This window comes from Pteropus alecto, unplaced genomic scaffold (assembly GCF_000325575.1).
Source record: "Pteropus alecto unplaced genomic scaffold, ASM32557v1 scaffold5, whole genome shotgun sequence".
NCBI classification, from domain to species: Eukaryota; Metazoa; Chordata; class Mammalia; order Chiroptera; family Pteropodidae; genus Pteropus; species Pteropus alecto.
Genome location: NW_006441953.1, coordinates 21,089,739 through 21,114,501, shown reverse-complemented (window position 1 = coordinate 21,114,501; position 24,763 = coordinate 21,089,739). Strand labels below are relative to the sequence as shown.

At 38.1% G+C, this 24,763-nt stretch overlaps 1 protein-coding gene and 1 non-coding gene across 3 annotated transcripts in view; both read right to left on the bottom strand.

Annotated features, from left to right (window-relative positions):
• The window catches only part of KCNIP4 (potassium voltage-gated channel interacting protein 4), a 950,399-nt gene that overhangs the window by 804,599 nt on the left and 121,037 nt on the right, over positions 1-24,763 (bottom strand). The window lies entirely within an intron of this gene.
• Positions 18,706-18,824, bottom strand: LOC112485537. Its single transcript, XR_003048503.1, has one exon. It is a non-coding gene; the product is annotated as a 5S ribosomal RNA (ribosomal RNA).

The window sequence follows — 24,763 nt, the reverse complement described above, 5'->3', positions numbered from 1 at the left end:
ATAAAAGATTTTAATGAACTCCAGGTGCAACAAGTTCAGGAAAAGGTGGCAATACTAATAGAAAATAACTCAACGGTGGCAAAAACCCCTTTTCCTTCAAGATCATCTCAAAAGTTACTGCGTGGCTTTTGCCAGCTCCCTAAGGCTGTTAGCTGTTCCCATCTGAGCTTTTACAAAACTTTACTCATCCTGACTGTTTTTTCCCCACCAGAACAAAAAGAATATTGACTAGCACAAGACTTGGAATGTGGTACATTATATACTTAGGGAACATTAGTGGAAGGAGTGGGTGGGTGGATGGATGGAAGGGTGGATGGATGGATGGATGGATGGATGGAAGGATGGTGGAAGGGTGGATGGGTGGAAGGGTGGAAGGGTAGATGGGTGGATGTGTGGGTGGGTGGGTGGATGGATGGATGGATGGATGGATGGATGGATGGAAGGATGGTGGAAGGGTGGATAAATGGATGGACTGATGAATGGATAAACAGACAGATGGATGGATAATAGAGAAGGAAGAAAGGTAGGGAGATAAGAAAGAAGTACCATTCCTTCCTGGGAAGAAAGATCCCTGGGGTCAGTCTGTGGGGGCTTATATTTAAGAGAAATTTTATTTAAATAATCCCAAACCAATCAGAATCAGATACATAACTTTCCTTAGTAGCCTACTATAAGGAATTTGTTTATTTTGTTTTATTTTAGCTAGACTAAATCCACATTCTCTTTGTATAAGCAATTTATCAAATATGCCAGGCTGGAAACAGCTGAGTTTTTTTTTTTTTTTTAATCTCTTGCTGAGGAAAGAAACTTTTCATTGAGCTATCACATGCACAGTTATTTTTATTTGACTCTCAGTTGAAATACTCCTGCTGCACAGCATATTGAATACTTTATTGACCATAAAATGTGCAGTTGCAATTAGAGGTTTTTGTTTTTCCAAGTGTTTTGCCTTTCTAGAGGCATTTGGAGGCTCATTTCTGTTTATCAGTTTTTTTCTAGGATGTTTGCAATTTAGCAAAACTGAATCAGAAATTTAGTTAAATGTCTGACATCTTTGAGTGAGTGTTTCCAAGATCTGCAATTAAACAGTGCAGGGTAAAGTGTGGTGAGGTTCCTAAAAGTTACACAATCTACAGAGGTCTTTTACACTAGCTAAAATTCTAGGGGAAAAAAATGAACGTTATGTAAATCATCAGCAAATCCACTGAAGAGAATGCCTTATAGATCATTTGACTTTGTCGAATGTTCTCTGGGTCCACAAGATGCTAACTATCCTCAAGTCATGTAAGAGACAATCACTTCTATATGGTGTCACCAAATAAAACAGCAAGGACTTCATGGCAGACACCATATTTAAACAGCATGAACTGTCAGATTTCATGCCTTAGATCCAGAGTTTGGAAGTAGAACCTGAGGATACAAGATGCTCTGCAGTTTTGCAAGTCAAAGAGCTGGACCCATGCATTCACCAGTAAATAGTAATTGAATTAATGACAGGAATTCTCTAAGTATATTCTCTAAGGAATATACTTTGGCTATTTCCACCAAGCTAACAGAAACTCAATGGAATGCTTGAGTTAGAACAAGAATGAAGCTTCTGCCTTTTAAATCCCACATTGCACACTTCCCTCCTGTGTCCTCCACCAGGTGAGTAAGGAAACCTGGACTTGTCTGCAGGTCTCAGGACTTAACCTGTGTGTTTTCTATATATTACACAGCTGCTTTTAAAGAAACTTCTTATTGAAGCATCACATCTTTTCTGAAACTAGAATCAAGCTCATGCCCCAAAGCCTTCTGAGTCTATACCTCTGATGACATTGCGATGAGGTAGGTCAGGTGACTGCTACCTCAGAGCATCCTAATCCACTTTCAGCCTCTTCCCTGCATCTTCTGATTCCCTCATTCTGCCACAGCCATCAGGAAATAAGCAGAGACTCAAAGAGCCACAGCTTAATTGTACTGAAAATCTCCTCAGGCATTGTGAGCACTGGTCATGCAGCAATGAACAAATCAGAAACATCTCCTCTTCTCAGGGACCTCTCACTCCGGGGACTTAAAATGAGCCTTAATCAGTATTAAAGTTCAGTTATGCGAGAGGAATAAGTTTTAGAGATCTGCTATTCAACATGGTGTCTACAGTAATAATACTGCGTTGTATACTCAAAAATTTATTGAGAGTAGATCTTATGTTAAGTTGTTCTTATCACAATAAAACAAGTGAATAGAATAGAATAGAATAGAATAGAATAGAATAGAATAGAATAGAATAGAATAGAATAGAATAGAATAGAATAGAATAGAATAAACCTTGCGTCTTCCCACAGCAGGCATCTTGCAAAGCACAATGCAGTTGTACATGCGGTGTTTTTTTTTTTTCCTTAGAGCTTTCAATAACATTTCTTTCAAGTCTCTGCTCAACTGTCCCCTTATGAGGAAAGAGTCCCCTGATCACCTCATAAAATACCCGTCCTGCCTCATCATTCTTCTCCTCCTCCACCACTGTCCATCAGTCTTACCCTGCCTTTTCTCCAGAGTCCATAGCACCATCTGACACATGTTTATTTATTTGTTGGTTTATCTGTCCTCCTTCTTCTAGGACAGGTCAGGCAACTTAGTTAATTCACTACTGAGTATCTGGCACATTATGAAGGCTCCATAAATATTTATTGAATGGACAAATGCATGAATAACCATGAGCGTTCATCACAACTGTTATCCTAGTTGTACAGATGGGGAAGCCGACGCTTAGAGAGGGTTAGACACTAAAGAAAGGAAAGGCCACTAAACTATATATAGGAAAAAGCAACAGCACAACGGCAAATAGAATCCTGAAAAACTTCTGAATAAAACTTGACGGTCATCTTGCACAGAGTTACCATGAAAACGAGTCCTATTGAGGGAAAGTGGAAAGAACAAAGCTTTAAGAGTCATGCAGGGCTGTTCACTTTTCAACCTCAGTTTTCATATCTATGAAGTGGAGGTGATGCCTGCCTCCCCTCTACCTCCCAGTTGTTGGCAGAAGGAAATGAAATAATGAATGTGAAGTTTCTGGCACAAATTTAAGTAGAATGAGTGACTCACTAGTCATGTTACTATAATAAATCCTAAGTGTACAGACTGAAAAAGATGTTCCAAATTTCAATGTCTTTGTTTTGATCAAGTTGATCAATTGGTTAGTTTGGGGGAGGAGATACAGCAGCACCCAAATATTTATTTAGACATAACCAATGAACTTATCAAGCATTCTTAGGAAAATCACCTAATCATCTAGTGGTCAAATATCTGGCTGAAAAAATTTGAAGTTAATGAAAGATCTTTAATAAAAGTATTGCTAACCTTCAGTACATATTCACCAGAAACCTTGTATTTGAATTTGTATTAGTACAGTTCTCAGAAGAAAAACATTTACTGATACTCTAGCTCTGATGTGATCTTAGAAATTTAGCTTCTCACAATTTCTATAGTCGCTTATAGCAGAATAGTAATGATCTTCTGTTATGTTATGGTTGAACTGATACAATAAATTACATTTTTCCTTGGTTTCTATCAGAAGCTATAAATGGTTCTACCATCTCTAAAATAGCCTAGGGAATGCAACACATTTTTAATTTTATGGGCCCTTTTCTCTTTTTAGAATCAGAATATTTGCTTGACAACCTAAAAATTGCAGTCTACCTTAAAGGAATATCAACTGACATACTTAGCTAAAAACACAGATTTTCATTGCTCCATTTCTTTCCCAATTGCTAGAGAAATGAAGAAACATTTCTCCTTTCATTTGGTCCGTTCGGAACCTGGATTGTTGGCTTTAGTTTCTGGAGATGTTTTTCTTGTTCGTTTGCTGTTTAATTCTTCCACAGAGGTAACATTTAAAATAGCTGAGGTAAGTATTAGAAGGAATATCTTTCAACAGCAGCCTCTCTTTCTCATATGGGAGCATTCCAAGTGCATGTTTCTTACATTAGTAACTACCTGACTAGTTTAAGAGGGGCACAAATCTGCTTTGGTATTTCTGAATTACTCCTCAAATTATTCTTTATCCTGAAAGCAAATCAATGAAAGCTCCAGAAATTTGTCAGCTGCCAGGTAGGGATATTGAAACGCAAATGTAAAACTCACTTTGATAAAAAAAAGATAGGAAAATTACCCAAGACACCTCTTTGTGTAGGTTGGATCTCTGCCAAAGAAGAAAATCAATTCATGTATAAATTTGGACTAAATAACTATCAAGAATCTATATTCAAATATTATCTGTCCCCAGACAGCGTTTTACAATGGAATCACAATATGTAACATGAGATAACTCTTCTTCTCGATATTTAGTTTGAAAACGCTAGTAAGGAAATGCACAGCTGGTGCTGCTATGTCTCTTAAAAGAAGAGACTCAGCTATTTTAAAACAGAATAAGCAGGAGACCTGGAATCAACAGTCCTGAGTTTGTGCTGTGGATTTGCCAGTTGTCAGCAATATCAGCATCACTTACCTGAACTCTCCCTTTCTCCTTTGTAAAGAGAGACGAGTGATGTTTGCCACATAAGCTATGGGTGTGTTCAATAAATGTTAGTTGAATTTGAATCATGTCTACAAAGTTAGTAATGAAACCGCATAAATAACTTCTTGGGAAAATCAACGAAAGAGTAGGTCAAACTGTTCAGGACTTTTTGTTGTCACAGGGGAGGTCAGTATTGGATATGGCCTCTGTCAGTTGGCTTGTGGCTCTCAACCACTAGGTGTGTGTGTCCCTGTGCAAGTAATCTGACCTCAGTATGCTTTATTTTGCTCCTCTGCAAAGCAAGGTTAATAGGACCAACTCCCTAATTTTATTGTTAGAAATAAATTCAGAAAACGTGTACTTAACACAAAGCGAGACACATAGGAAACAGTCATAAAAAATGTGGGGTTATTAATATTTTCAATAAGAACATGCAAATTTCATTCAATAAAAAATTTAGGTTGCACTTTATGTGTCCCAGATACATCAGAGTACTGGGGATACAGCGGTAAACAAAACCAGAAACTCTGCTCTCGTGTAACTATTTCCTGATAAAGGAAATAGGACAACATCCATAGTGATAAATGTTCTGAAGACAGTAAAACAAAGTAACATGAACAGACATTAACTGCAGGTGTGGTTATGTGCGAGCGTGTATGTTAGGGAGGTGCTTTAAACATAAGGATGATCGCAGAATGTCTCTCTGAGGAAAGAAGGTTTGAGCTCTGACCTAACTGATGATAACTAGCCAGCTGCGCAATGTACAAACTCATCAGCAAGACTTTAGCACAAGCCCATTCAAGATGCATTTTCTGACATTCTGCAATGTACCATCTCTGCAACTCTATAGCAATAAAGGAGATCCAGATTTCGATGTGTGTATTCTGTTCACTTTCTTTTAAGAAAAGGAATACCTACCATTGTATAACAATTTCCGGAAGGGAGGTGAGCCTATTATGTTCCTTGGAATGAAAGGTTCCTAACTATGAGAATCATCAGTAGGTTGACAGCGGCCTTGTTATTTAAGCAACAGGAGTTTCAGTAACCTCACTGATAAAACACACCTGACACAGATCGTGGAAGGACTATTTCTGGCAAAGTGCCTGGTGCCAAGCAGACTCTCAAAGGATAATCAGTGATACTATCAGGTAAAGAGCTGTGCTGCTTACTACCAATGTGACCTTGGGTGAGTGTTTCACTTTTCTGTGCCTCAGTTTCCTAATCTGTAAAATAAGCATGATTAAAAAAAAATAATAATACCCACCTATTAGGCTTTGGATGAGAAATTAGTTATGTAAAGCACTTTGTATGGGTCCTGGCACAGAGTAATTCTCATCAAGGCATTATTGTACTGCCCATGGCTTTGACATCTGCCATGATAGAATATTAGCATAGGCTCAGATGGTTATGAAAGAAAGGACCATTAACTTAGAAATTATGATGGACTAAGTCATCCCCACATGAAGTTTCCCTAACACTAAGAACAATCACTTGTGCCATTTCTGTATCTTACTTCTGAAGATTTAAAAATATTAATTAAATCTGGCAACACAGTGACATGGTAAGTAAGAACCCTTGCTTTGCATAAGTTTTCCCTTTTTGATAGACTTATACATTTCCCTAAGTCTGAGTCCTATCATAGGACTTCAGTCCACACAGGCTGTATCTTACATGCCATTTACAAATCGCATGAGTAATTTTAATACATTTCCTATTTTTTTTTTAAATGAAAGCATTCAACTGAATCTTCTTGGTTTTATGTTGGAAGGACACACAAATCTTCTGCAGTCAAAGAATTATAAACTATTTAATTGAGAAGATCACCTGAGATGGTTTTGTCCAAGAAGCGTAATCGGGATATTCTTCGCAGAAATTAGTTATGAATCAGGACACATGTGATCCCTGAGCCACTCCCGAATATGGCTTTAATACCAGGTCTCAGGGAGTCATGCCTGAGCAAACAGTCTGTGCAATAGGAGACCCTGACCTGGGCTCAGCCTCTCATGTTAGAGTTGAATTCTGAGGGGTCTAGAGTCCTCATAGGGGATGTATTAAAATTAACTTTTCTGAGGTCACATAGCAGAGAACCTGGAATGACAGCCTAACTTTCCAGAATTCTCACATCCATGTTCTTGCCTCCACATCTTGTGACCTGCTATTAAATATTTGCCTGAACAGGGCTGAGGACCTGGGGGAAATGGAATCACAACATAAATTAAAATCCTCATTCTTCATTTCTGCTTGAGTTTAATCCACTCCTCCTCAAGTTTCCCACTCTTGATTTCTTTGCTCTCTTTTCTATTTTTACTAATGTAAATATCCTGTAATGTCTCACCTGAAAAAGAAGAAACTACAGGCTTTAAACCAACCTATTCAGCTTCGCTCAGGCCCAAGAAGAGTGTGCCGCTAGCAGCAATGTTGAATATAAATATGAACAATGTCCTCACCCATTACTTCGCTCAGCATCTCAATCACTCATGGTTTTCCTTGCTGAGAATTTAGCCCACCTGTTCCCCTGCCCCAAGCTTCTTTATTAATATTTCACTTCCACAGCCCAAACTTAACCAAAGTCAGTGATCAGAACCTATGGGTCAGTGAATGACTGCTCAGTGCTCTGCTGATGCTCATCACAAAGCACCAGAAAAAATCTGGTAGCAACTGTGCTGTTAAAATGGGTAAAAAATACTCATTCATACCAACCCACGCACTAATGCTAAAAATTATTAACAATGGAAAAACTGGCTTATAGTCAAGCTTCAATTAAATGCATGTCTTTATTAACGTATATTCTAAATTTGCTAAATAGGAAAATGATGGGCTGTTGGAGATTGACTTTATTAATACACAGTGTTCTTCTGGCAGGATGGCAAAATGAAAAAGAAAACGAGGAGGTAGGAGGTCTTACTTACTGTAACTGCAAAAAGCATCCTTGAACTCTTTAACACTTTAACTTAATTGAAGCATGGCAGTTATTAGGATGGGATACACAGTGTTTGAGTACTTTTTCTTGAATGCTCATCTGAGGCTTGTTCAGTGAACAAATGGAAATTATCTAAAATTTGGAGGGAAAAAAGATCCACTACACGTAATTCTTCAAAATTGGATTCAAAATATAAAGCCAACAACATAGGAACATGATACAGCCATTCAGTAGAACACTGTATAGCCATTATAATACTTTTTTTTTCATACAATGACATAATAAAATGGAAAACATAAAATTCTTCTGTTCAAATAAAAAAGAAAGTTCAATATATGTTTGTAAAATAAGAAACCAAAACAGCCACACACAAAAAAAAAGAAAAGAAATTCACAATAACAGTAAAATAAACGCTTCCTATCCTGAGACTATATAATTTTTTATTACTGTCTAGATTTATCTTCTCCAAATTTAATGCAATGTGGGAGAGGGGAAGAGATGGTATTAGTTAAAAATAAATTTTTTTTTTTTAAATCCTTACTTTACAATTGGAAGTGACCTAAATGGATGAATGGGAGCACCACGGGATGTTGTGGTCACACACACAACTGGCCATTCACATGATGTATTTTTGCAAAATTACTCAAAAATCATGGTTTGAGAAAAAAAAATTGTGATATAATCTTAAATGTAAAAGAATGGATTATAAATCTCCATGTGCAATAATCCCCAAAATGATAGGTGGAAATACACTAGAGCCACACGGGTGCCACACGGGAAATTTTAATTCTTCCACTGGCCACATTTTTTCAAGATAAAAAGACATAGGTGTAATTAATTTTAATAAGCTATTGTATTTAGTGCCATGTACTCAGAATATTATTTTAACATGTAATCAATAAGAAAAATTATTAGTGAGCTATTTCACTATTTTGTATTAAGTCTCTGAAATCAGTGTGTGTGGTTTACGTTGATACAGCACGTCTCAATTCAAGTACATTTCAAGTGCTCATTAGCCACACGGACCCTACTGGACAGCACTGCATTAGAGTAATGCAGAGATTAGACATGCTCTTCTTTTCTTTTAAAATTTTCTCTATAGACTTGTGTTTTGTGTTTCCTCAAACTTTCATCCATTTACTCAGTAAGCAGTACTTAAATTTAGCTGTTAAAATTAATTAATTATATTTATACCTAAATTAATGTTTATATTTTCTATTACCACATGGCCTTTACAATTAGTTTTCCATTTCATCCACACTGTTTTCCCTATGTCTCTTCCAGTGTCTAGTACAGTACTAGACTCAGTACATCTGGGCTGGTCTCAACTTATAGAATACTAATGAAAATTCATTATAAACAGAAATAGCTGTTCTTGGTTGGCTGAGCCTCAGAGCAAAGCTAAGTAAACTGTTCTTTGACCATCAACCCAAAACAAATAAGCAAGGACACCATTATTTTATTTTATTCTGAAGTGTTAAGCTTACCACAATAGTTTACTATAAATAAAGATAGCATCCATTGGCCAACATTTAAACATTTTATCAATGTTATTAGTGGACTGGGGCAAAAAGATTCTTTCACCAGTAATCAAGCTCTCAGTCACAATTCTTTCTTTGAATGAATGATCACAAAATCTTTATAAGAGTGAGATACAGAGGGACCTCAGAAAGTTGGGAGAGTGTAGAGAGAGAGATAATTGGAAAGGGATGATTCCTGAGATGATTTGAGAAGTGCTCTGATGTTCAACATCTGTCATCCCCAGGTGACAGACTGGGTGTAAGTCTTCCTGTCTAGGACAGTGCTTACTACGCAGTGAATGCTTAATAATCCCTTCTAGAATGAATGGATGAATGCACCACTGATCTAATTCCCTTACTTGTCAGGACACTCAGGAATGTGTCCCTAATAACAAGCACAGGTTCATTGGATAACAATTCCTGAATCACGGTTGAGTTCACACGAATGAAATGGGAAGAGCATTGCCCAAATTATCTGTCTATTCCCATTATCATTTTAATGATTGTTGTTGACTGTGTGTCATAATAAACAAAGCCCATGGCTGGGTAGTTTTCCTACATAACAGCATATGCCAGCCATCCGCTGCTTATTACATACAAGGTGCCAGTGACGAAGTGAACTGCTAGGTCAGCCTAGTTGTAACTAACAAACACCCTTGGCTTTACTCTCTTCCCACAAGAAAGGTTTTTTAATTCTCTTCTTTTTCTTTGACTTAATAAAAAAGAATCGGTTTAAATTTTGAACTCCAGCCACTGCATATTATTCCGTTGGCTACTAAAAACAACAGCCCATTTAGAAGTGAGGATCAAGAGGCTTAGCTGGTCTTAAAGAGTAAAGTCACCATCTCTGAGTGTCCCCTGGGGACCAGGCGTGAATCGGAGATGTTAGGTACAGAGGGCTCGGGTCTGTCCCCTGAGCCGACTAATCTTGGGCAAGTTATTTCTTTTCTCTGAGTCTCAATTTTCTAAGCAAAAGGGGATAATGAAAACTAAACTTGCACAGTTGGTTATTCTTAGGATTAAAAAATGCAAGTAGAGTGCTTTTTTTACATTAGATCCTAAATTTTTCATTTCAGCGTTGGTGCATGCATCCTTCTTTTTTCATTAAATAAATGAAGGTGGCAAAAAGGAAGAAGAACAATCTTTGATTTATCTCAGATTGTAAAAACTCTCAAGTTTGCCTTTTATGGTTTGAAAAAGGAACCTTGAGCCAAGATACAAAATTTGGAAGCAGCCCCTGGGTTATAATAGGTTTGCTAGGAAATGAGACTTGAGTGCCAGGAACTCCAGATCAGAAGAAAATTTATGCAATTAGATCACTTGGTCTAAATGTGATTATACATTTTAGTAATGAACAATATGATTCTGTAGATAAAGCTGGGATAACAGGGAGAAAACAGTAAGAAGAGATTCGATTTATTATAGACTTGCAGAAAAAGAAATCACATTTGTATGATAAGCAGGCATTTTCCATAATGGCTGGAGATAAGTAAATTATTTCAGACAATTGTGCGAAGAAAAGAGAGGGTTCATACTGCCAGTTCTAGGAACATGACTCTAATACCAGCCAGGGAGACAAACTCCGAAGGAAAAAAGGCCAACGCTAACGGTGGCAATACCGTGTGAATGCCAATTAGTGCGCTGAGTTTGCAGCTACAGGACAAGTCCAATGAGAAAGTTCTAAAGGAGCTAGAATCATTTGGAAGGCAGAACTAAGTGCCTTGGGCTATATCATGACACTAGGGTGTTTGTTTTCAGTGATTTATTTATATAAAAGTAAAATAAAGTGTGCCCTATGCGTGTGTGTACCTATAGTTGGTGATGATTGATTATGTCTGGCCAGGATCAGAAGGCTGAATATATAAACCACTGCCAGCTAATGCCCTGCCTCCCAGAAGACACTAGAGATGGTGAATTTGCTCCTTGAGACTAACTGAGGCTTTCGCTGCACGCCCTGAACGCACTGGGCCGCATGGGAGCCTGAGCAGCCTCCGCTGCCCTTGCCACCGCGGGCTCGGACAGGAGGAAGACTGGGACCAGCGGCGCGGTCGCTGTCCTCCTTTGCCTGGCCAGGTGCACGTTGAGCTTCTCGGACGTGGTAAGAGCCGAAACTCCACTCAACCATCCAGCCTGGCTGGAAGGGGGAACGCGGACAGCAAGGCACTGAGAGAGAATTGTGACGGGGGAAGGAGGGCTCGCCCTGCAGTTCGCGTCATAATCCTCTTGTTCCTCTCAAAAGCTTCCTATTGAAGCAGTGATTCCATGAGACCCATTTCACAGCTGCGCCTTCTTTTGGTGGAGCCTAGCGTCCCCGCAAAGTTAAGTCGAGCTACTATCAGTGACTGTTCTATCATTATGGCAAACTAATAATATTAATAGAAATTTAAGATGAGGTATGTTGTCGTTTCTGTTGTCTTTTTACTATCAAGAGAATCTAAGTTCCTTTTGTCTTATAAGGTCACTCGAGCGGCCTTATTAATTATGCAAATAAATGCCCATAGCTCTGGGAAAAGGCAATAATAAAAGACTTGTGTGTATGTGTGCTCAGGCTGCCGTTGCTTAGCAAAAACGACTTCCTCCCCTAATGATGCAGAGTTGGACCTGCGGAGAGGGTGGGCAATCCCAAACCGATGGGCTGCTTCACAGGGAGGATCACTCCGTAGGAGAGATGAGTCTGGATGGTGACCTAGCTGGACATGACCCCAGGGGTCACTGAGGAGGTTAGGTTCCTCAGCACGGCATGTGGTTGACGCAGGCAGTACCTCGGGACCCAGAAACCTTATCCCCAGGCTGTGGGGAAATGACTGAAGATGTGTGTGTGTGTGAGGACAGAGCTGGCCCCCCAGAGTCCAAGCACAACAGCGAACTGCAGGAGGGCAGTTAGGAAAAGACGCAAGTAAACAAGTGGCTTTTGGACGATAAAGGAGTCGTCTGCAGCAGCGACACCATGTGGCAAGAACATGTAACAGCAGCAGTAGACTGGAATAGTTCACCTAGTTTACAAATGGGACTAACCCTCCATGGGTGAGAGTTCTTGGATCATATAGGAATGAGAGAAGGAAGTGGAAAGACAGGAAATCGCAGGTGTCTTCCTGCTAATGGTGCAGGTGGTGGTCTGAACAATAGGTTTTGTAAAAATTGAAACCGAAGGTCCCTATGACTTTGATTAAATTTAGTTTTAAATCCCAGCTCTAGAAATCATATCCCTCTCTGTATATATGTACACCTCTCGGAGACCCAGCCTCTCCCCCAGAAAACCAGCAACCCCCGAGGCAGCAGAAGACAGTGGACAGGATCTGACTAATGGTACACGGTCTGGACCTCCGGCAGGCTAAAGATAACATCTTGACCTAAGTTATGTTTCAGACCCTAATCCCTAAGGTGGAACAACCCCCTGGCTTCTTCCCCATGAAACCAGACAGCTGTCCTCAAGAGCTGAAGAAATGATAGATCACCCTCACCTCACCTCTGACCAATCAGCTCCCAGCACAGCCCCGAACCCTTAACCCACGGTGTCTTGTGATTTTTGTTCTATATAATCTATAACCTACGCACATCTCGGAGTCACATTTTCGTAAGCTCCTCATCTCCGTATTAGCCAACTGAATATTAAACTATTTGTTTTCTTTCTATACAGCAAACTCCTGCTTGTGCATTCCCTTGGGCCAATGTGTACTGGTGGGAAGACCCAAGGAAAAATCATTAGGTTTCCAATAAAGAAAGGAGAGAATGTCATCACTGGACTCTGAAAGGTTTATTGCAGGCCACCTCACCTGCAATAATAATAAAGCACTGTGTGTGACATGCATCGACCTCCGTAATAACGCAAAAGACAGCTTCGGTTGCGCCATTTTACACAAAAAGAAACTGAGACCCAGAGACTTTGAATAATTTGCCCCAAATCACTTAGGTTTCAAGAGGCTGAACAGAGACTTCCATGAAAGTTCATTTGTCTTCAAAACCCTGGGCTCCCAATCTCTGTTGTCTCAACCGTCCCCCAAATCTGCAAAGAGGTGTCCCCAGGTTCTTCTTTACCGCCCTCACTGCTAGTCTAAAGCACATGTGCTCAATTGGTAAACCTAAAATTCTCAAATAACAGTTACTGCTTTGCTTAGTTTCTCAGAGTTTAGCAAAATTTTACTAAAATAGTTTCCTTTTTGATCTTCCTACAACTTAAATAAAGTGGATAAAGCAAAGGTTATTATGTCTCATCTATGAAGATTAAGAGAAAGTCTCCCTGACTTGCCCTACAGCAAAGAGCTAGCAAGGGGCTCCACTTAATGTTCTCAGTCAAAGGCTGGCAGCCCCAAAACAAAAATCTTACTTTACCCCTGGGGAAATGGATCTGTGGTGTCCTGGGCTGGGAGTCAGAAAGTGCAGGTTTTATTTATTCATTCATTCACTTACGTAAATAGAAATTCACTGAGTGTCTACCACCTACTGGGCATATTCTAGGTACTGAGATATAGTAGTGATCAAAACAAAGATCCTGCTCTCTTGGTGACCCCATTCTAGTAAAAGAGGCAGAAAATTCACCGTGAAACAATGTTTTGGATTGTGTCAAGTAGCAATCATTGCAAAAAAAACAAAAACAAAAGCAAACGAACAACAACAAAGTAAATGGATACGATGGATAGAGAGTACAGGGAAGCAGGTTTGGGGATCTGTCCTGCAGAGTGACACCTAAGAGGCAAGGAAGAGGACCAGAGAGAAAACTTCAATGGCAAAGCCCTAGTAGGGATTGTACTTTATGAAAGAACCAAGAGACCAGTACGACTGGAGCCAAGTGAGCAAATAGGGGACAGAGCCATTTCATGCAGGGCTGGGCACACCCTGGTGACAATGTTGGATTTTTATTCCGAGAATGGGAGGAAGATGTACATTTTACAGGGTTGCCCAGGGCTAGCAGAGATTAGAGGAAAGCTGTGGGGTGGGAAGGACTTAGTGACAGAGAGCAGTCCGGGACACCGTGAGGAAGCAGGTGCAGTTCAGGTGGGTGGGGGGGAAGGAGGCTCAGAATAGCATGGACGCTGCCGCTGGTTTTATTTCCAACTTTGCAATATTTATAAATTCCGTGACCCTGAGTTTAATGAACCCAGCCTCAGTCTCAACTTATTTTCTGTTTCAAAATGCAATTATCAAAAAACTTCACAAGTCTGGAATGAGAGCAGATTTACAAAATAAAATGATATACTTCAAAAGGTAGGAAAGATTCATTGTGGTTTTTCCACTGCCACAGAGAAATATATACAGTGGGAGCTTAATAAACACAATTCGATTCAGAAATTGATTTGAAATACACTCACGATTTAACATGAGTGCCAACACCATCTTATTATAACTGCCAACGCAAGCAAATTTATCACAGACTTATCTATTGTAGTATGTACAGGAGAACTCAGTTCAGGTCAAGGAAATCAAAAGTGATCGTTGGAAAAGACACAACTTCCAAGAATTTGCTGTTGTTATACACATTCTTCCTTACAAGGAAATCAAGAGACACGGTGTCATACAGAAAATCAATCTTAGTTACACCACCAATCAATGCCACCAAACCTGCAAGCAAGAACCCTTCGGTGATCCCATCGTTAGCACGTAATCATTGACTGAATTAGAAATATAGTAATATAAAATACTACATCAAATAGTAACTTTATACTAAAGTGTGTGTGTGTGTTTTAGTATTCCCTAAAAGCCTGGATTAAAAAAAAATCGTAATAAGCTTCTAAATTTTATGATTTGAGATTAAAAATATACTTAAGTAAAATAAGTAGATTGATTATGAGACATGTTTAGAAATCTTTTAAGACTTAACCTTTAAAATTTGCTTCGTATTTTTAATGCAAACTAATCAATTCTATGTTAATGAGTAATAATAAAATAAGCAAGTAAACATATAAAATACAGATGCTGTTTTCCCTAGAAACTCCTCTAAGGTGTTTTGCTTGACTGTTTTGAAATCTGAGTACATTTACATTTGAAGATAAATTCTGATTTAAGTACACAAATGATTATAAACTAGAGCATCACCCTCTGCTGTTATGGTTAAAATTCCGCACAGCTACAAAAAAAAAACTCTCACTCCCCAGCCTTGTCCCTCATTCCCAAAAACACTGCTTGCTTGTTACTGCCACCTGCTGGTCGGAACCAAAATTTACTTTTACACGTGAGAAATCCATACACGACCACTCTTTTCCTTGGTTCACTCTATATTCCTAGATGTCCATAGGTTATAGGAAAGTTTATTGCCTATTTAAAATTATTAAGTATCACTCTGTCATTATAAAACCTACATATAGTCATTAAAATGCAGAAAAACACAAATAAAATAATAATTCCTTTATTCCTACTTCCCAGAGACAATCCCTGGTTAACAAGGTTAAAAAACACAACTGTGTAATATGATGTTTTTCACCTAAAACGTATTCTCAAAATGTATGTAGTTTAATATGCTTATTGTGACTACATTATATTTAATCATATGATACATCATTTTATTTTTGAACATTTGGGTTTCTTCAATTTTCTTTTATGTTATTTTTTGGAGGGTAGAGCAATATCCTGGTTTAAAAATTCTGGACTCCCCTCTGATTTTTTTAATATGAAAAATAGTTTAAAATATAATATAAATTTTTTTAATATAAAAAAAGATTACTGGAGATCTAGCTGCTTAGTCAAAGAATATCAAAACGTGAAGGCTTTTCATGTATATTTTCACATGTACCATTTAGTAGAGACTTCTCTTGAAGTCTATACTAATTAACAGTCCTATAAAAAGTACATTCTTACCAGCACTTCTTTTTATATGCTGTAAAAAGCTACATGAAGGAAAATGGGATGCTGTTATTATTTATATTTATTTAATGAGTAGTGAACATTTTCTTTCCATATGTCTACTGGCCTTTTCTATTTCTGCATTTCTATTTCTGCATTTCTGTGTCTATGCCAGGTTTTCTGTTTTAATGTCTATATTGTAACAAAGAAGAAATTAACAAAATTAACAACTTACTTAAAACATACATGAAAAGTGCTAATTTTGTTATATATTATTTCATTTTATTAGTCATATATTATTTCATTTTTTTCATGATATTTTTTAATATATAATTATTTTAAATTTTGATTTAGTCACATCTTTTTTTCTATACATGCAGATTTTATCTGGATATTTTTCCCATGGAAATTCCTAAAGTTATGTGGTAAAAGAAGAAAGGTTAATCATCATGTCACTTGTCTTTTCTGTGCCTGTGTGAATTATGACACTGATGTGCAAAATATTTTGAGGACATTATAAGAAATTGCTTATTATTAATGCGTTAGTTCGATTGCATAGTATGTTCATCTTCACGCTCATAAACTCTCTTCAATTATCAACATAAAATAAAAATCATATTTTATATCAACTAGAAACTTAACCATAAATTTAACCAGAAACAAATGCAAGGTTCTATTATTGAGGTTAAATAATGAGATGGCACACGAGGCAGAGAACTGGTTGCCCAGTTGCCCATCATTCTCTACCAGAATTTGCTTTAACATGAATTTTGTAGTATAAGGTGTGCCTGCATTTATAAAATGGTGGAGTAGAAAGTGTAGTGAACAAAACAAATCACAGAATGAGGCTCTAGCAACACTGTAACCTACAGAACATCATCTGATTTATCCTTTCCAGAGTCTGTTTTTCTTCTGACATAAAATGAAGAAATGCAAGTTAATGATCACAAAGATGTTTCAGTCTCTACCCGACTATGTATTTATATTTCTCAGACACACCTGGATAATAGCTTGTCCTGCTCAATGACAGTCATCAATAATCAATTAATCACTCTAATAATATAAAACAATCACTAAAGTATCCTCATAATCCACAAATCATACCATTTTGAGGAAATAGGATTAAAAATGGGGATTTTTTTTTTTACTAGATGTACTATGACTTATGAATACACTCTACTATTTCTGTAGTAGGATGCAATGGTGGATAAGCTACATCACCAGACATACCAATGAAAGGGCTTGTAATTGCTGTCACCTCTGATCACATTACACTTATATAGACACACAATCTTATATATGTTAAGACTCATATTATGAACTCTGCCACTAGCAAATGACTGATAATTTATAGACAAGGAAATATATACTCTGTCACTCAGCTATGTTAATGAACCCATTACAAACATAGAACTTTCTTTGCTTATATATATTTTTTTCAGTCTTTTACTTCTTAAATAATGTTATCACAAATTTATACTTTTTATAATTTTCCTCTTTCAAACAGACTGAATGTTGACACTCCTTCTAAATTCCCACGTTGGAATCCTAACCCCCAACGTGATGGTATGTGGAGGTAAGACCTTTGGGAGGGAATCAGGCCATAGGACAGAGCCCCTGTGAACTGGATTAGTGTCCTTGTTAAAATAGACCTAAGAGAGACTTCTCACTCCTTCCCCTGCATGAGGGAGGAAGGAGAAGACAGTCATCTATGAACCAGGAAACTGGCTTTCTCCAGACATCTGCCATCACCTTGATCTTGGACTTCCAGCCCCCAGAAACTTCTATTGTGAGAAAGAAATTTCTTTTGTTTATAAGTCACCGTCTATAGCATTTTGTTATAGCAGCTTGAACAAACTAAGATATATATGATTAATAGAAGTTGAAATTTTACTTTAAATGCCAAACCAGAGGAAGATTTGCCTATAAAATTTGTAATTTTAGACTATAATCATGGTTAGACTACATATTCTAATTCAGGGGAGAAAAATGGCAGTTTGATTATTATGAATCACTAAATAGAAGCATAGTCCTTCAATGATAAATACAAAAACAAAACAAAACAAAACAAAACTGTGCCCTGGCTTTACCCGGTCAAGCTGTCTATTCTCCCTCTGAGACCGAGTTTCAAGGCAAAAAGAAGAAAAGTTCAATTTTCATAACTCTTATGTTTAAAATGGAGGCCACACAGCAAGTTCTCAAAGGAAACTATGCTTACATGTTTTCCTTTTTGTATGTTTGTCTTCCTTAAACCTAAAAGTCTAAAAAAGTTATTTTCTTGTGTTGCTCTACTAAGGAGATTTTGCATACTGTAACAGAAAATATTAAAAGCAACATTTTTAGAGCAAATGTAGAAGTACACTTCACATAACTATGATCCTCTGATAAAAGTGAAGGCATAATCTAAAAATACGATTTTTGAGGGAGATTAGCCGATGCGATCCAAATGTACTCTAAGATAATTTTTAAAATTTTCAATTTTTATAATGTGAAATAATAATAATGATAATAACAGCAACTAAATCTATTTAGCTCCCACTCTGTGCCAGCTTCTCTGTGGCCAGGCTGCCCGTGTGCAAATGCCATCTCAGTCACTTACTCAGTGTGGGACCTTGGGCCAATCCTTAGCTCTCTTTGACTTGGTTTTCTCATCTGTAAAATGGGGAGGGTGCTATAGCACCCCTCCTAAAATAGTTGCGAGGATTAAACGTATGCGCATGTGTGTGTACATTGTGCACGTGTCTCTGTCCGTCTGTGTCACACACTAGAACCTGCTGCTGTGGTGTGACTGACTCCTCCCTCTATTGTCTAATCCATTATTTTGTCTGCCATAAAGTTTCCACCGTGATGAAAACAAAACACATTGTTCCCTCAGACAGAGACTTATTTCTATTTTATTTATTTATTTATTTAGGCGAGGCAACCATTGGTTGACCTTACAGATTGCAAGGACCTTGTCAGTTTACAATCCCTTATTTTTTAATTTTTTTAATTTTTTACACCTACAGCACCTGGTCTTCTTAGGTGGTCTCTCATCCAAGTACTAACCAGGCCCAACCCTGCTTAGCTTCCGAGATCAGATGGGATCGGGCTTGTTCAGGGTGGCATGGCTGTAGACTCCAGAAGGATATTTAGATGTGCATAAGCATCCTGCTTTCACCTTTATACTTATGATCGTTTTAAGGGTATTGTATACTTGGAGTGGTGATGCTGAAATATAATATCTATCTAGGGCCACACAGCAAACAAGGATAGTTAGAATACATATATATGAAGTTAAGTGCGCATGTGTTGCTGAAGAAAAACAAATCAACCAAGAATCTTATAGCCAGAGAAATTATAAATGAAGGCAGAGAGATTGAGAGAGGGAGAGAGAGAGAAGGAGGGAGGGAGACAGACAGACAGAGGGAGAGGGAAATCATTCCGGAAAAGTAAAGTCTGCAAGAAAAAGCATGTCACCATTTCTGGAAGACACTGATTTCAGAAGAGACTCAGATGCTTAGTAAATATGATAAAAACACATCTGTGGTTTCAGTTAAAGATAGTGCAACAAATGCACACATTTCCTCTATAAGAAATCACTGAAATAAAAGCATAAAATTTTTTATAATGGTGTGAGCAAAGGATGACACAGAACAAGAGGATGGAATAAAATTTGGGCAGCTGGGAAACGTGAGGATGTATGGAATCTGATTTTCATACCCTGAGAACTGAACTCCTAAGCAAGCGGTGTGAAAACTGAGAAGTAACGTGATTTGCCGGCCTGACTCTCAAACATTCGGGGATTTCCCCACCCTGCCTGGCACTGGTGGTGAATAGGGACTGAAAAGAACCAGCAAAACCTCCCCGCGGGGTCTATATTTACTCATGACAGCTGGGCAATCCACCGCCATCACCCTCATCTGCCAAAGACTGGGAACACTTTTATAGGAAAGGGTGAAACTGAGGGCTTCAGGACTAGGAAAAAACACATGTATCTGAGGTGAGGGCACCCTACTAAATATAGGGAGGATTCAGAGGAAGTGTTTATTTTGAATACTGAGACTCTCCAGGCCTTTCCACCATCCACCCACATGAGCTTCGGTTCACAGAAGGCTGGCAGCCACACGCATCGTTTGCAGGCCTGACAGGAAGATGCTTCCCTCAGAAACATAGCACCCTGTGTTATTTTCCCGGGGCTGCTGTAACGAATCATCACACGCTGGGTGGGTTAAAACAACAGAAACGTATCCTCTCAGTTTTGGAAGCCAGAAGTCCAAAATCAGGAAGTCAGCAAGGTTGGCTCCCCCAGGAAGGTTGAAAAAGAGTCCATCTCATGCCTCTCTCCTGGCTTCGGGAGATGATCATGATCCTTGGCATGAGTTTAAAGATAAATTAAAAATAAAAAAAATATATATAAAACTAAAGCAAATCAAAAAAGGAGACATCATCTCCAAGGAAAGAAAAAGATGTTAAGAAAAGGAAATAAGCATCATTACATGCATCTTCAAACATGAGCGTTTGTAGCCATAATAATATCAACACAAAGGTTTATTTATCTAAGGCGATCACATAATGACAGTAGAAAGATGAAAATATTATAAACGCACGTATTGGAGGAGCGGGTAAAGAGACCAAAACCACTGCCAAGAGAGAACCAAAACGGAAAGATCGGGAAGCAGTATTATAACTATATTATTTGACTAAGGAAACAGTAAAAGGAGTTGAAAGAATTAGGAGAAGGGGCTGCTGTTTTTCATTATAACCTTTGTAGAAATATTTGTTTAAACAAAGCTATATTTGCATCCATAAATATAAACATCCTATGACTCCAACAAATTCTGTGCTCTATCACTACATGTGTAACAGTAATTTATAAACCTTTCAAATGACCAAATAATTTTTAAATCTAGAAAAAATATTTTCTAATTTTGAAAAATAAATGTTTCTATTTTAAATAAACACTGGCAGTTAAAAAAATGCATTGGAAGTTAGTGGTTTTACCTTTGGCTTATTCACATTCTAAGATGTCAACCTGCCAAATACATATCTTCTTGAAACCAGACATAATGACATATTTTTAATGTGAAAAAAAAATTATAAGTAGATGTCAAAAATCTTGAGTATTAACTATAAAGACAAACACTTTATTCCTGAAGATATATTTTCATTTGGAATAACCTGATGAAAATCCAAATACATCAAGTAAAATGCAGAATTTATCATCAACAAGTACAACTCTTGGGTCCTTCACATAGCATTTTCACTTATTTTATGATGAGCATGTCCTAAATTTAGTTTCTTTCTACTCTTTACCAGAGTAAATTTTGTCAACTATCTTTGAGTCAATGTTGAGTTGACATTAACTTAATATTTCCAACCTTCAAGTCATTCCTTGTAACCAAGGGGCCTTTTAAGTTAAATCATCTGAGTGAAACAGGAATGAAATTGTCGGTGAACTCTGAAGATATATTTTTGACCGCCCCAACCCCATCCTAGCCCTCCCAAACAGCAGGTCTTTTAAACTGATCGAAAGACAGTAGAGATGAGTCCATTAAAACTAGTAGTTGTCAACAATTACTGTGTATCAGAATCACTTGGGGAGCCACAGATGTTCAGACCCCATTCACCCCAATTTTGTTTTTTGGAATATAATTTACATGCCATGCATTCACCCATTTAAAGTGTCCAATTCAATGGATTTTAGTATATTCACAGGGCTGTGCAACTCAACAAAATCAATTCTAGAATGTTTTCATCACTCAAAACAAAACCCTTACCCATTAGGTATCAAACCCAGAATCCCTTCCCCAAAGCCTTATGTCACCACCAATCTACTCTCTGTCTCTATGGATTTGCCTATTCTGAACATTTCATATAAATGGAATTATATAATATGTGGTCTTCTTTACATAGCATAAGTTTCATCCATGTTGTAGTACGAATCAGTACCCCATTCCTTTATATTGGCAAAGAGTATTCAATCGCTTGCATATACCACATTATTTATTATCCACTCATCAGTTGATGGGGATTTGGGTTGTTTTTACCTTTTGGCTATTACTCAGTATGCCACCTACCTGGCCATAGTCAGTATACAAAGCATTATATTATACTTGAACCAGATAGGCTAGTATCCTTCCCTAATCTATTGCAGGCTGAGTTATGTTGTAGTATCAACCAACTAGGAAATCTCAGCACCTTAAAACAGCAAAGTACAGATACACCTCCATCAGGAGTAAACGTGGAGACTCTGCTCATTACGGTCACTCAGAGTCCCCGAACTGACATAGGCTTCTCTGATTTCAGGGGGAGGAAAATAAAAGATCATGGTGAAGCACACCCTGATTCGTAAATCTACCTCTCGGAAGAGACACACTTTACTTCTTTGGTCAAAGCAAGTCATATGCCAGGGTTGAGTTCAAAAGGGAGGCTATTACATTTCTCTTACAGAGAGAAGCATCACAATTTTTGGGGGGGAGGGGGAGGGTGCTTTTCCTTTCAGCTCACTACATTGAGATGCTGTAAGCCTAGAACTGTCACATGAAGGGACCCACAGGCCAAACAGAAACAGAAAAGCTGAGAGTGAAGTTCAGGGGAGCCTCTGAGGCTGGCTATATCCTTGGACTTGCTTGTTGCATGAAACAATAATGTCAATAATCTTTCTTTTTCCTTCAACCAGTTATGAATGGGTTTCTATTGCTTATAACCGACAATGGTCAGACAACTTTTCCTGGAAGGTCAGGACATGACATACTGTGAGCTGAAATGCCAGAGATTACAAGAAGTAACCAAGTGTCTCTAAGAGTGTCACACTTAATCACTTTGACACCCACATCAAAACAAAAGGATTATGACATCTACCTTATACGTTCTTATGAGGATAAAGAGTTAATGCCCGAAGCTATCCAAGTCACCATCTGCCACATAGCCGGTGTTCATAAAATCAGTCTCTCTTCCTCCCTTCTTTTCCTTATTCCTTCCTCCTGCCTTCCTCCAGGCTAAAAACGATGCAATATTTCATCTTCATATTGTTATCATCCAAAAATGTTTACTGGGTTTAATAAACACCTGTGGAATGAATGAATAGGGACAGAGCATGGGGCTGAGAGCAGAAATACTGTCGGCACAAGGAAAATGCAAATAAACTGAAACCTTGGCATTGACCCCAAGGAGATCAATGAGCCTCGAGCAGTCAAGGTGCATCACACACACAGGATTTTCAGCATTTACCAAAAGGAGAATAAGATGCCTGTGACGGGCCTCAGCTGAGCACCGATTCACTTGACCACAATAACAGACACTGGGGAAGTTCCTTTATCTCTTCAAATACTTCTCTATGTCCAGGGGGACTACACTACATAGGCCAAAGGTAGAATGAGCTTAAAGAATCTAGTATCGACGTCCCTGTACCATTGTCTTTCATTGTTTTTGTTTTTTTTTAACTTTAAAAATTAAGTGCCACATATACTACCCAACTCAAAGCAGAAGCTGCATCAGTCATTATCAAACCCATCCTTAACTGCCCTGAGGTGACCAGATTTCAAGAAAAAGTCACAGGGAACAACAAAACACTTGTTCAGCATTAAGAATGAAAATAAAGAGCATGAAAACTGTGATGACTTCCTCTACAAAAATAGATTGTATCTCTGTTTGAAAAGCTTGAATATAAACCTTTACATTCATTTTGAAGCTTCTTGTCTATTTGTAAAATTATTCTTCATTAATTTCAAGAAGGCCAAATTCATTATATACTTTTTGCCCACCTCAAAACTTAAAACAAAGAAGGGGACCTATTTTATGCATTTGCTTGTTGATTTATTTACTTAGTGGAGGGTAATAGGAAAAAATAAGTAATAGGTTCATTCCAAAATATATATATATTATGTATATTGCATTGATTTGCACACTGCACAGGACTGAATAATAACATAATAGATGACCATATTTTATAATGCTTTACGAACTTAGAAAGTATTTGTACACATGTGCTTTATTTCTTATAGAAAGCTTCTAAAGAGGATATAACAGGTAAAATCACTAATTTACAAATGAGGAAACCAAGATCTGGATTTGTCAAGTAAGCTGCCCAGTAATTGTCTAGAAAGTGCCCTTGCCAAGACTGGGGCCCTCATGTGGCTGTCACCAAAGTCAGCCTAGGCTGGAATCTCAGCTCTACTTGACACTAGTCATGTGACCTGGGGTCAGCTTTCTGTGCCTCAGGTTCCTCATCTATAAAATGAGGAAAATGAGGGTGTCTCCCTGTGAGCATTAAATGAGCATCTAACCATGGTAAGCTCTGGATAAGCATTCCCTTTTATACCTGCCCAGAACTCTTTCCACTAATCATAGTACCTAATGAACAAGGTGATTTATTTTTCAATATTTTGTAGAATCAAGAAATAGATAAACCCAGGTTGGAATTGTGTCGCTGATACTCTCATGTGACAATGAGCAAGTTATATAAGCTTGCTGAACCCACTGCCTCATCACTAAAACAGGAATTATAATCGCCGCTTCATACAAACATTATCTCCATAAATGGTTTTTATATGTTTTGATCACAGTTGACATTCAATATTCTTTTAGTTTCAGGTGTATAGCATAGTGGTTAGATATTTACATAATTTACGAAGTGATTCCCTCAATAAGTCTAGTTAAATAAGGTAATGCCATGAGTCACTTAGTGTATGCTCAGCATGGGACAAGCCATTATTAAGGGGAGCGATCATATTGGACTCATAGAAGCAATAATTCTGTAGCTGGAGCTCTCACCTGCAGTCACAGGGCCTCCAAAGTCATGGAGAGTCAGCCTCAATGACTTCTTTGAGATCCCCAGCGGTACTGAATTTGGCAAGTTCTCTTATCAACCCCAGGACCTCTGCCTCAGTCTTATCTCTTCTCTAGCAGCAGGTGTCTTGGGTAAGAAAGGAGGCTTGTTATGGAGGAGCCGGGGACAAGAAATCATTGTCCTGGACACTCAGTGTGGGTCGAACCAAGCAGACCATCACACTCTACAGAAGGAAGAAAATCTCTTATAATCACTAACAATATGACTACAAATACACAAATACTAAT